Source organism: Parus major, unplaced genomic scaffold (genome assembly GCF_001522545.3).
Source record: "Parus major isolate Abel unplaced genomic scaffold, Parus_major1.1 Scaffold403, whole genome shotgun sequence".
In the NCBI taxonomy this organism is placed as follows: domain Eukaryota; kingdom Metazoa; phylum Chordata; class Aves; order Passeriformes; family Paridae; genus Parus; species Parus major.
In genome coordinates, this window is record NW_015379313.1 from 33,301 (window position 1) to 46,110 (window position 12,810).

Genomic DNA, 12,810 nt, shown 5'->3' on the forward strand with positions numbered 1-12,810 from the left:
GAAACTTGCCTGCAGAAAGTAAAACAATATTCTTGTGTACAAGGATAAGAATGTAAACTTGTGTGTACTAGCCAATAGTAGCTTGCTCTGCCCGCAAACCCTGTAGAACCCTATAAAAGGTGTGTTAATAATAGAAATAAAGAGTGTTCACAATTACTTCTGTGAAGACTGGTGAATAGCTGGGGCGTCCTTCAACAATGCTGTGGTGAGCAAAAGTAGGGCTTGTCCTATTGTGTAGACTTTTTGCTACAGCATTGAGTATTTCTACCCATCTGCTGGTTTCCAGGACCAGTTTGGCACAACAGCTCTCAGTCTGCAGCAATGGCTAAGGGTTGTGCAGGGGATATGAAGTTGTTAGGGATGTGGAAGCACTGTGGGAATATGGGACAAACCCTGGAGCTGTGTTTTCATGATAAAAATAAGAACACAGCCAGCCTAAGGAAAATACAAAGCCAAAACATGAGTGCTGGACTTCAGCAACCAGAGTCCGTATCTGCCAAGAGCAAATGGTGGCAGGCAGGTGTCCAAGATGCCTCCTCTTGCCATGCTGATCCTGGAGCTGTGCTGCGCCCACTGCCTCTGCAGCATCCCTGCCTTGCCTAAGAAACAGCATTTCACTGCCCTTTACTTTGTGGATGGGGTTCCTTACCCTGTCTGAGGCTCTTCAATTTAAGCAGAACTTGTCTGCAGGCTGTTTGCAGAGTTGTCTGCTGGTGGTAAGTTGGTGTGGTGGATAGTGTGTTTCTGGCTCCTGGCCAGGTACATGCAGAGCTTTCTGAGACACCATCTGCTCCTTGCTTAAGTGTTTGAGTGCTACCAATCAGCCCCTGAGTGCCATCACTGTGTTCCCTCATGTGCATGGCTTCCAGCCTAGTTCCAGTAGTTCATGGGAGGAGTGCAGGGAATTGTCCAAGTGCCCCATGGGGCCTTTTATGGGCATGGTGACACCTGTGGCTCTGTTGGTTCTGCCATGCCCCTGGCTGGGCTGTGGGGATGATCAGAGGGTGTGGGAGAACACAAAAACACTGGAAGGTTGGGAGCCGGACTCCACCACCACCTGGAAAGGAGGATAGAAGGGTTGAGTAATGGTCACAGCTCACAGGGGTGCTGCAAGAGGCAGATGGAGCAGGGCTGCATGGGGATGGAGGCAAACATCAGCCTTCACAGCAGGAAGCAAAGCCCTGGCTCTCCTGATGCATCATCACATAGCACTCTGGGGAGCAGGGATGCGCTGGCAAGTGGAAGCAATGCTCCCACTGTGCTACAAAGGGTGCAGGTCTTGAATGTATCTCCCACAGAGTTTTTAATTTTGTTTTCCTGGAGAAAAGAACACTTCAGCTTCTCTTCTTGCTATGTCACGTCTTCCTCTTTTAGCCGGACAGGGAAGCGTGAGTGCCTGAACATCTGTTGTGACTCTGGGGCTGTGGCTTGGTTTGGTTTTCTGGTTTTAATAGAACTTGTTCAGCACTGAAAAGCAGTGAGCAAAGACTCTTTGGGAACTTTGATTCCCCTGATTGCTGATTTTTGTTTACTTCAGCCTCTTGAAAAGCAAAGCACTTCTTATCTCTTCACAAGAGATGAAGCTATGTCTTCAGCAGTAGCCTACTTAAGGGTGTTTTTCTGATGCCTGTGTTTTCCCCTGAGAAAACATGAAATACAATGCAAGGAGCTTAAGCAAAAAGCCAAGGACTCCAAAGGCATAAAAGCTGAGCTACTTTACTTTGAAAATAGTCTTGGGTGGGCTGTGATTATTCCTAGGCATTTATAATGCCACGCATCACACAGGTTTTATCCTAGCTAATTTTGTCTTGTATTTCTTGATGGTTTTGTCTATTATTTTTTACTTTTGATGCTAAATAAGCTCAAATATGTTCCCAGGAGAAAATCCAGCACTGGGAGGTGGTGCAGCTTGGAATCAGGCTGTGCAGGCAGCCCTCCTGAAGAGGGCTGAGTCTTCCCCAGCCCAGCAGACTGGCTTCTGCATTGGTTGTATGAACAGCAGATCTATGTGTCCCCTTGCTGCCACCGCCTTTGGTGTCCCCTCTCCTCTGTGCTCTAAATTGACTCCTAAATAGCTCTTGTAATAGACTTTCCCTCTCAGCTTGAATGGCTACAAACATAAGTGACCCTGGCTGCTCTTGACATGCTCCCATGATCCTTGGTCAGGCTAACACAATAATGTAGTTTTGATAATTTTTTTTCTGAGTAAAACAAATGAGTCCTGCAAGTGAGACATTCACCTGCTGATAGACTGGCATGTACTCAATTCATTTGGATCTGGGAATGAAACTTAGACTGCTGCAATAATGTTGCAAAAAAGGAGTAAAAGGTTAGTAGGGTCTCTCTGTCTGGAGCTGAGAAGCTGCTGTCTGTCAGTCTGTCTGGGGAAAGTGGTTCTCAGAAGAGGCTGCAGCATTAGCTGAGCCTATGTCCTGGGGTGGGAGGTGGGGGGAGGGGCTGTCTGAATGCTGCAAACCCAGCTGCTTTATGAAGTGAATGTGTCATACAGCAATGATATCACATGAAAAGCCTCAACCCTGGTGGGCTCAACCATCTCAAAGATGACCAGAATGGCTTGAGGCATTGTTCTTACAAAGGGCTGTGCAGAACTGCATGTTTTTAATTAAATTCAAACATGAATCTAGTCACAAGGAAAAAGCATCGAGAAGTCAGTCTTGAGCTGAGCTGTGCTCAGCCAGTCCCTGCAGGTGGCTTTGGGAAGCATCAAAAACTTCAAAAATGCTTTGGGCAGGAGGAGGAATCAAAAACATCCCAATGTGCTGCAAGGCTGAAGGGAGGGTGTGTGTCCCAGGCTGACTGGGTGCCCTTCCATGCAGTGCCTGGGGTAGCCTCATCCCTCCCATCACCTGGCTCTTGGTGACTTAGATAAGGCAAGAAGCATTGAGGATTTGCTGCAGAAACTGTGTTTACAAAGTCGTATCTTGAAGTGTGTTTTTCTTATGGGCCTCAATCATGCCAGAAGCAAAACCTGATGACATGTTCCAAAACCTGTCCTGTCCAATTGGCCTATAAATACATTTCAGGCAAAAAGTTTTCCTACCTAAGTTACCAAAGCAGCTTTTCCTATTGCTGCTTCTTTTCTTACTATTCTCTCTCCATGTCTGCTACCTATGCAATCTGTTTGTTTGCATATAATTACTCATTAAATCTTTTTTGTTCAGTTTGCTAGTTTTTAGTTTTGAGGGTTTTTAGCATTAATTTTTTTATCTTGTAAGTTGGCTGTTGTCAGGATAGCTGCAGACCAAATAAAAGTAATGAGTTCCAGAACAGAAATAATGAGATCGGAAGTAAAAAAAACCCAGCAAGAAAAACAATGGCAAAGACCCCAGGGAAGGGAAGGGAATCTTCCCTTCCGAAGGGAAGATTTTATTTCTTGTAACTCACTGCTGATCCAGAGTTTATCCCGCAAGAAACTTTGCTGGTACAAATGGAGTGAGTATGGTGAGTATGATCTGACCTACAGAAGAACATGCTTCTGCTTTGATTGTTTAGAGTTCCTTGGCTTCCAGAAGCCTTTCTGAATATGGTGGCTCCCTCTGTCAGTATATCAGGGGTTGGAATTCTCCAGAGATACTGCCTGTGACTGTGTTGTACTTAAGCCTGTGTGGGTGAGTGATATCCCTAACTATGCAGACCAGTTTTTTTTCATTCCTCTGTAAATGGCTGGGTGCTCTTGTGGGGTTGCATCAGCATGAATGTTTACTCTTTTCACAAGGGTCATGGCCAGTGTTCTGGCACCGGAGAAGGCAGGCATAGGTTCCAGGAAGCTGCTTTGAGGATTTTTCCATCTGGATTTTCCCCCTTGTGCCTATGATCAGTGGAGGAGAGACATGATCCCAACAGGTCCCTTCTAGAAAAGTCAGGCTGGGCTGTGAGGTACCTATGACTAGCCTAAAATATTCTGTGATAAAACAAAGGAGCAGCACACCTTGGACAGCTGACTCTGAAGTTTGATCCAGTGAGGTCATTAGTGAAAATGGGATTGGGATTCTTTTCACAGAATCACAGAATCACTAGGTTGGAAGAGACCTTCAAGATCATCGAGTCCAACCAATGCCCTAATACCTTCAACTAAACTATGGCACCGAGTACCATATCCAGTCGTTTTTTAAACACATCCAGGGATGGTGACTCCACCACCTCCCCAGGCAGACCATTCCAGTATTTTATTACTCTTTCTGTAAAGAACTTTTTCCTAACATACAGCCTAAATTTCCCTTGGGGCAGCTTGAGATTGTGTCCTCTCATAATGTTGGTTGCTGTCTGGTGAAAGAGACCTGACTACAACCTCCTTTTAGGAGGTTGTAGAGAGTGATAAGGTCACTTCTGAATCTCCTTTTCTCCAGGCTAAAAAACCCAAGCTCCCTCAGCCATTCTTCATAGGGCTTGTGTTCCAAGCCCCTCACCAGCCTCATCACCCTCCTCTGGACACGTTCCAGTGTCTCAACATCCTTCCTGAACTGAGGGACCCAGAACTGGACACAGAACTCAAGGTAAAGCCTCACCAGTGCTGAGTACAGAGGGAGAATGACCTCCCTGCTCCTGCTGGCCACACCATTCCTGCTACAGGCCAGGATGCCATTGGCCTTCTTGGCCACTGGGGCAGACTGCTGGCTCATATTCAGTCAGGTGTCAACCAGCACCCCCAGGTCCCTTTCTGCCTGGGCACTGTCCAGCCACACAGTCCCCAGCCTGTAACACTGCAGGGGGTTATTGTGACCAAAATGCAGGACTCAGCACTTGGACTTATTATATTTTATCCCATTGGACTTTGCCCATTCATCTAAACATTTCAGGTCTCTCTGCAGAGCCTTCCTGCTATTCAAAAGACTGACACATGCTCCCAGCTTAGTGTCATCTGCAAATTTACTAATTAAGGACTCAATACCCTCATCCATGTCATCAATAAAAATATTGAACAGAACTGGCCCCAGCACAGACCCCTGAGAGACACCACTGGTGACTGGCTGCCAGCTGGATGCAGCACCATTCACCACCACTCTCTGGGCCCAGCCATCCAGCGGGTTCCTAACCCACCAAAGAGTGCTCCTGTCCAAGCCATGGTCTGCCAGCTTTTTCAGGAGTGTGCTGTGGGATACAGTGTCAAAGGCCTTGCTGAAGTCCAAATAGGCAACATCCACAGCCTTTCCAACATCTACCAGGCGGGTCACCTGGTCATAAAAGGAGATCAGGTTGGTCAAACACAACCTACCCCTCCTAAACCCATGGTGGCTGGGTCAGATACCCTGGCCATCATGTAAGTGCTGCATGATGGCACTCAGTATAAACTGCTCCTTTACCTTACCAGGTACTGAGGTCAGGCTGACTGGCCTATAATTACTAGGATCCTCCTTCCACCCTTTTTGTGAATGGGTGTCACACTGGCCAGCTTCCAGTCATCTGGAACCTCACCAGTGAGCCAGGACTGTTGGTAAATGATGGAGAGCGGCTTCACAAGCTCATCTACCAGTTCCCTCATCACCCTAGGATAGATGCCATCTGGGCACATAGATTTATGAACATCCAAGCGGCTCAACAGTTTTCTGACTGCCTCCTCTTGGATAACGGGAGGACCATTCTGCTCCCTGACACCACCTATCAACCCCGGAGGACAGTTGTCCTGGAGGCAAGTTGCTTTCCCCCTAAAGACTGAGGCAAAGAAGGCATTAAGTACTTCTGCCTTCTCCTCATCTGCAGTTACTAAGTTCCCTCCCTTATCCAATAAAGAACAAAGGTTGGTCTTACCCTTCTTCTTGCTGTTAATATATTTGTAAAAACATTTGTTATTGTCTTTTACAGAAGTCACCATTTTAAGTTCAAACTGAGCTTTGGCCTCTCTAACTTTTTTCCTACATGATCTAGCAGCACCCTTAAATACTTCCTGAGAGACCTGACCCTCCTTCCAAAGATGATAGATCCTTTTTTTTTGTTTCTAAGTTCCTCCAGAACCTCCCTGCTCATCCAGGTTGGAAGTTTACCTTGTTGACTTGTCTTTCAGCATACAGGGACAGTCTGTTCCTATGCCCTCAAGATCTCTGTTTTGAAGCATATCAACCTTTCCTGGACTCCTTTACTATTAAGAGCTGCTTCCCAAGGAACTCTCTGAATAAGCCTTCTGAAGACGCCTAAGTCTTCTCTCTGGAAGTCCAATGTAAAAGCATATTTTTCTTCCTCCTGATTTTACTAAGTATCAAGAATTCTATAATTTCGTGATCACTGTGCCCCAAGCAGCCTTCAACCACCACGTTGCTCACTAGCCCATCTCTATTTGCAAACAGCAGATCTAACATAGTCCCTCCCCTGGTGGGCTCACCCACCAGCTGCAACAAAAAATTGTCCTCCATACACTCTAAAAATTTCCTGGACTGCCTCTTTTCTGCTGTATTAAGTTCCCAGCAGACATCTGTTTTAGTTTTAGGAAGTTTAAACTATAGCTGGGCGTGCAGTGGGTTTTATAGTTCCAACCACAGGGAGCTTCTGATAGCTAAAACAATGAAGGGTGCAAAACCAGTCACTTTAGGAAGTATCCATGACTTCATCACCCAGCCATCTGTGCCAAAAATAAGGGAAAACAGGAAAATTGAAAAAAAGGTGTTACTGCTGGTGAGCAACACAGATGCTAGATTTATTTAGAGCCTGGAACTAATAGCTGTGCTGAACAATACACAGCTGATTTGGGTGATGTAGGAATACAACCCAAGTTCAAAAATTTCACAAGACAGTTTTCAAGGCAGAAATAGTTAAGGGGTGCCCTCTACACTGTTGGTTTTTTCAAGCAAGGCAGACACCCTAGTTCAGAAGCCAGCACGGTGGCCCCCCCTTTGGCCACGCGGACCACTCTACCCACAAGACATCAATGTGATGGATGGCGAAGCAATGGCGTTTATTGCAGGAGAATTTGACCTTTTATAACCTAGGGTCATTGTATTACTCCCATCTGCTCACGTCACACTTGAGTGCTATTGGCTAATTACAGAAGGTTTTACTATCCTAACAGAGAGGGGTTTTTGCTAACTTTCCGTTACATCTCGAAATCTTCAGATCACCAGGCCTTAAACTACAACATATTTCCGCCCTCCCCTCTATGAATAACTAATTTGCTAAAATATAAAAGTATTAAAAATGGATAATATAAAATTGCATAACCTTTTCTAGTCGGCTCTTAACAAAGGACACAAGCTTATTTAAAACACATGGTCTAAAGATCAGCACAAGTAAAATCATCACAACTGGTCCAATCAGGATAGACATCAGGGTGGTTAGCCATGGAGATTGATCAAACCAGGATTGGAACCAGCTTTGTTGAGCTTCTCTCTCTGCTTTTCGCTGAGACAGCCTGTCTCGTAGCTCTGCCATGGTGTCTCTCACTACTCCGGTGTGGTCAGCGTAGAAGCAGCACTCTTCTTTCAGGGTGATGCAGAGGCCTCCTTGCTGCATGAATAGAAGGTCAAGACCTTTCCTGTTCTGCAAAACAACTTCAGAGAGTGAGGAGACTGATTTTTCTAGAAAGGATATGGATTTCTCAATTCTCTGTAGATCTTCATCTACAGTCATCTGTAGCTAAAACAGTCTCTGTTGTTGGGTCACGATGACAGAGACACCTGTGACAGCACCAGTTGCTCTCAGGTTAAGCAGCATCGCTATGGTTACACCTGTCACCAGTTCTCTTTTCTGAAGTCGGGTGAGTCTCTCCACTTGCAGGCTCAAGCTCTTCATCCAGGTGGTATAGGATTCTGGGGATGATAACAGCTAATACACAAAAGTCAACAGAGGAATTAAAGCTTAGGTATAAATACAAGGGCTAGACTATTAAATCATGGGTTCTCAGCTTGTATCACAAGGTTGGGGCTCACTGCTTCAGGTGTTATGACTATAAACAGCACAATTACTATAAGCGGCTTACTATGTAAATGACACTATACTTGCAAACTCACAGCTAAAACATTAACGTTAAATGAACCTTCAAAGATGCTTACACTACCTCTTAAAGGAAAATACTTATATTTTATACTAACATAACAATTACTACACAGGCTAAACACTTTACCTGAAACTATTATCTAACTACTTTTAACACACGTGTTCTGGTATATATGTAGTCTAAGCGTGAAAGCAATTTGCTAAAAGAATAAACACACAATTACAATTTGCTTTGTATATAGTTAGATGGAGTCTCTACACCTCCCAAATCTTCTACAGAATTTCTCCAACACGATTCAGTCCCGGAGTGTTCACTGCTCCCGTGATGTCAGCTGGCGGCTAATCGGTGACTGAGGGCTTTGATGCTCAAGTTGTTCTTTAAACCCTTCTAAATCTTAAAACAAAGGATAACTGAGGAAATTGATAGAGACACCACATTATAATAACAACATAAAATTTCTGTTGGCAACTGTCTGTATAGTGTTTAAACACAACTGTGTCCTGATAGGTCCACTTCTGATCAATGTCTGGAGTACCAAGGCTGTGTGATGACATCTCTGTTCACTGGATCTCATGTGTTCAGAGGCAGACAGTCTGGTCAGATGGACAGGTGACCTTTCTGAACCTGCTAACAAAACACAGACACTTCTCTCCTTAAAGTTAATGAATTACACTAATCAAATTGCTTTTAGGGTATCAATTTCCCCCCTTTTCTTAAAAAAAATAAAAATGAGATGTATTTCTGTTCAACATTAACACAAAACCTTATACACAATTAGTAAAAACCTATAGCAGTTGAAAATCAATTAATATAAAAGTACTGTTAATTATTAAAACACTGCACTAGCATCTCATAGTTAATAAACAAACAAAACCAAAAATTATCAGTGAAGGATTGGACAATCAGTCCAGAAATTATTCTCTAAGCCCACTTCAAAATTGATCCAGCTGTCATATTAATAGGGTCAAATTGTTGAGTTAAAAAGCGACTCAAATACTGATTTAGTACAAGAACATCTGGATCTGTTGGCAAACATTCTGTCCAGGTAAAGTTAAGACTTAGCCAGGGCCTTAGTCTTTAAACTGGAAAGATGCCTCTTAACTTATTTTTAAAACAAGATTTTCAATAGCAACAGCTATGAGATGCTTACAGCACAGTAAACTGTTAAAATGCATTTGTACAAAGCAAATAATTAAAAACTTTAGGTACCAGACTTATTAAATCATTCAGTAGTTGGTTTAATTTGAAGCTTCTTCAATGGCAGCTGATCTTCAGCAATGCTACATGTTTTTTTTTTAAATTCTGGAAACATTGAAAAATAAGAAAGTTATAGCAAACAAAACTGCAGAAATTGCAACAACCAATAAAGCTCTCGATGAAATCAAGGGTGTCACAAACTGCATTCACTTCTATCCACAAGCAGGTGTTCATCAGCGCTCCGCCACAGCTGCCTCAGTTGTGGCCGTCCTCATATCTCTAAAAAAAACAACTATATTTTGCAATTTAAACAAGTGTTTCCAATAAAACATAAAACAATTTAAATTAAACAAAATTGAAATTTAACAATAATTATTTATAACAAAAGGAAATAACAAAACTTAACTTTTAAAAGGCTATCTAAATTATACAACTTAACTTAAAAACATTCAAGCCTACAGTAACATGGATTCACTATAAAGATTATAAAAATGTAACAAATACCTCACAATTCCATGTTATCTAGCTTTGAAAATAACCTACAAAAACTGCAAAAGTTACCAAAAACACTTATTCACAACAAGAATTTGCCTAATACATGCCCAGATTAGCTAAAATTCCAAAATACAGCTTCTCCAGGGAAAAACCATAACAACACAGGATTTGGCAAACTGTCACTCAGCTTTTGCAGCACTTCTCAGGAACATTAAGTCCAATTTTTAAACTAAAATCCAAAATCCAAATTAATATATATGCAGTTATATGTGTTTTATATAACAAAAAGATTCACATTAAAATTTCCTTATTAAAACTGTCAAAAAACTCAGCAAATGGGTAATATATGATTACTAAAACAAAACAAAAATTTTTTAAGTTTCTTGAGATACAGAAATACAACATTTAAACTTTTTAATCTATTTTCAAAGGCATTTCATTCAATAAAACTCATTTTTAAATCTTAATTTTAATTACAACAATTTGCTGATTTACAAACAATACCATTTATAAAGCTTTTAATTTTTGAATTGTCCAATTAAAATTCTCTCTTTTTTATCTCTCTCTAAAATGTTCAGCTTTTTGTTGTTTTTCTTTTGCTTTGTTGCTTTGGTTTCTGAGGTTTGAATGAAGTTGCTGTTACTTGTTTCACCGGTGGTTGTCATGGCGACAGCGTACTGCTGTGTGTGTTATCATGACTTTGTAACAAACTGGGTATTATCCCAGCGCTTCTTCCCGGGGGCGGGGGGGCTGGTTATGAACTGCTCGTGTCTCGGTCAAAGTCAGAACTCAACTGGTCGGCTACTTCCTGTTTGCGGTGCCTTTTTCTTGGGCTCCGGGCCTTCCTACCCCCCTGTGGGCGTGCTGTTCCCTCCCTCCTGGCTCTCCCCGCCTTTCGGTCCACCCTCCACTCCGCCTTTCACCCCACCTTTCCCTCCGCCTTCTGCTCCCCCTTCTTCTCTTTGCATTCCAATCTCTGTGCCTTTGTATCCATACTACACGTTTTATCTCTTTCACTTCAGTTTCTTTTTCTTCTTCACATTCTTTTTCTTTCCCATCCCCCTGACCATGTTCCTCTTTCAATGCCAGTCTTTGTCCTTTGTTTTTACTTAAGATACTTTCTCGCTGTATGTCTTTTTGTTCGGCACCATTTTTAGACACCAGGGAAAATGTTTCTCTCTGGGCTTTTCCCATGGCACTCCTGGCTTTTTTTGTTAACTTTTTCCAAAAGTCTCTTGCTTTCTGTTGTTTCTCCCAGAGCACACAAGAATTTTGGGACCAAGGGGACTCCCGACCCCCCTTCGGCTCTACTGAGCTGCTGCCGTCTGGGAGCTGTAAAGCTCTGACCCTAAATTTCAGGGTAGCCAGCAAACAGTTCCTTGTCATTTCCCAAATTTGTTCAGCAAGGATTTTAGCACATATGTCCCACACCTTAGGGTGGATAAACCTTACAAACTTATTTACAACTATTACAACCCAAATTCTTGCAATAGCAAGCAAATTAGGTTTACAACTTAATTGCAATCTAACCTTTATCAGTGATTCCATCTTCGTTCAAGATGCAGGGACGTCTCCCTCACCAAGATGGATTAAATCCAGCTCTCCTGGTCGCTGCTTCTGTTTTTTCAGGGTTTCCTCGCTTTCTGGATTCTTTCCCACTTTTCTTCCCGGGTTTCCGGCACCAATTGTTGGTTTTTCAAGCAAGGCAGACACCCTAGTTCAGAAGCCAGCACGGTGGCCCCCCCTTGGCCACTCGGACCACTCTACCCACAAGACATCAATGTGATGGATGGCGAAGCAATGGCGTTTATTGCAGGAGAATTTGACCTTTTATAACCTAGGGTCATTGTATTACTCCCATCTGCTCACGTCACACTTGAGTGCTATTGGCTAATTACAGAAGGTTTTACTATCCTAACAGAGAGGGGTTTTTGCTAACTTTCCGTTACATCTCGAAATCTTCAGATCACCAGGCCTTAAACTACAACACTACACATCACCAGCTAAGTGGTGTGTGCTCACTGTTTCAGAGGTATTCAGAGGTTTACTGCCAGGCTTGTAAAGCTGCTCTAAAAGGGATCACTTGCCATGTGGAGTTTTTGCTTTTTCTGTTATCCAAATAGACTCACTTGAATGTTAATTTGTTTCCAGCTGCCTAAGACCCATTTCTGCAAGAAATTGAGCCCTGTGCCTGCTGAAGGGATTGTTCCCATCCCTGCCCACCAGGCTGGAGCTGGACCCACTTGTCAGGGACACTGGCCTGCTGCCCTCAGGATTCCTCTGTCATTGGAATATAAAATCTCCATCCCTAAAGGCATTTCCCTCTTTCAAAGTCCAGTGCTTGGCCTTAGCAAAAAAAGGAACAGCAGCTTTTCTCTCTCATGGGAGGTGACAGCTGGAGAGGGCACATGGGAGTGTTTGGAAAGGAAAAAAACCCTGTTGGGCTTTTGGAGCTGGGCTACTGTGATGTGCTCTGGTCCTTGGCCAGAGTCTGCCAGGGGACAACAGTGACACTGTGTGTGTGGGCAGTTCAGTGTTGGTGAGTCAGCCCTTGTGGGCTCAAAGCTAAAGCCACCAGTATTCCTGTGCAGTCACCTCACTGCTCCCACAGTGTCTGGGCACCCTGGTCCTTCAGGGGCAGGTTGGGGATATCTCTGGTTCAGAGGGGTCCTCAGAACCCATTTTCATCCTTCTTTTGCCTTGTCATATTCAAGCTAGCAAAATAGTAGACAATGGCCATGGCCTGCATTTCAACAGGACTGTTTGACATCCCCTTTCTACTTTTTTAAATGTTTGCTGTATCATGTGATGGAAATATATAGGATTTTCAAGTTCATGTGGCAGAAGGGAAGACAACCAGGTGACATCCTGAACTGCTCAGGGGCTGCAGGTAGGGTAACTAAATTATTGATGGAGACTAAAACACGTGGGAGAGGGCAACAATGCAAAAGGCTTGATGAGATGCAAAGGTCCTGGTGAGGTTAATGCATAGTGTGTTTGGCATGTTCTGTTGTCAGTGTCATGCCAGGGCTCTGAATTCTCAATACTCTGGGCAAGTGCAGTGACAAGACTCCAGGGTGTGGCAGTATGTTGCAGTGCAGTGGCCTGAGAGTGACCTGCACTTTTGGGGCCCAGAGCACACTGCTAAAATAATCCACAACTCAGTGAAGAATGAG

The 12,810-nt window shown here is 43.5% G+C and overlaps 1 long non-coding RNA gene across 1 annotated transcript; it reads right to left on the reverse strand.

The window, feature by feature from the left end:
- Nucleotides 1-6,625: 6,625 nt before the first annotated feature.
- On the reverse strand, nucleotides 6,626-11,639 carry LOC107199006. Its single transcript, XR_001519155.2, has 2 exons — nucleotides 11,165-11,639; nucleotides 6,626-8,569 (listed from the first exon to the last, which is right to left on the reverse strand). It is a non-coding gene; the product is annotated as an uncharacterized LOC107199006 (long non-coding RNA).
- Nucleotides 11,640-12,810: the final 1,171 nt, after the last annotated feature.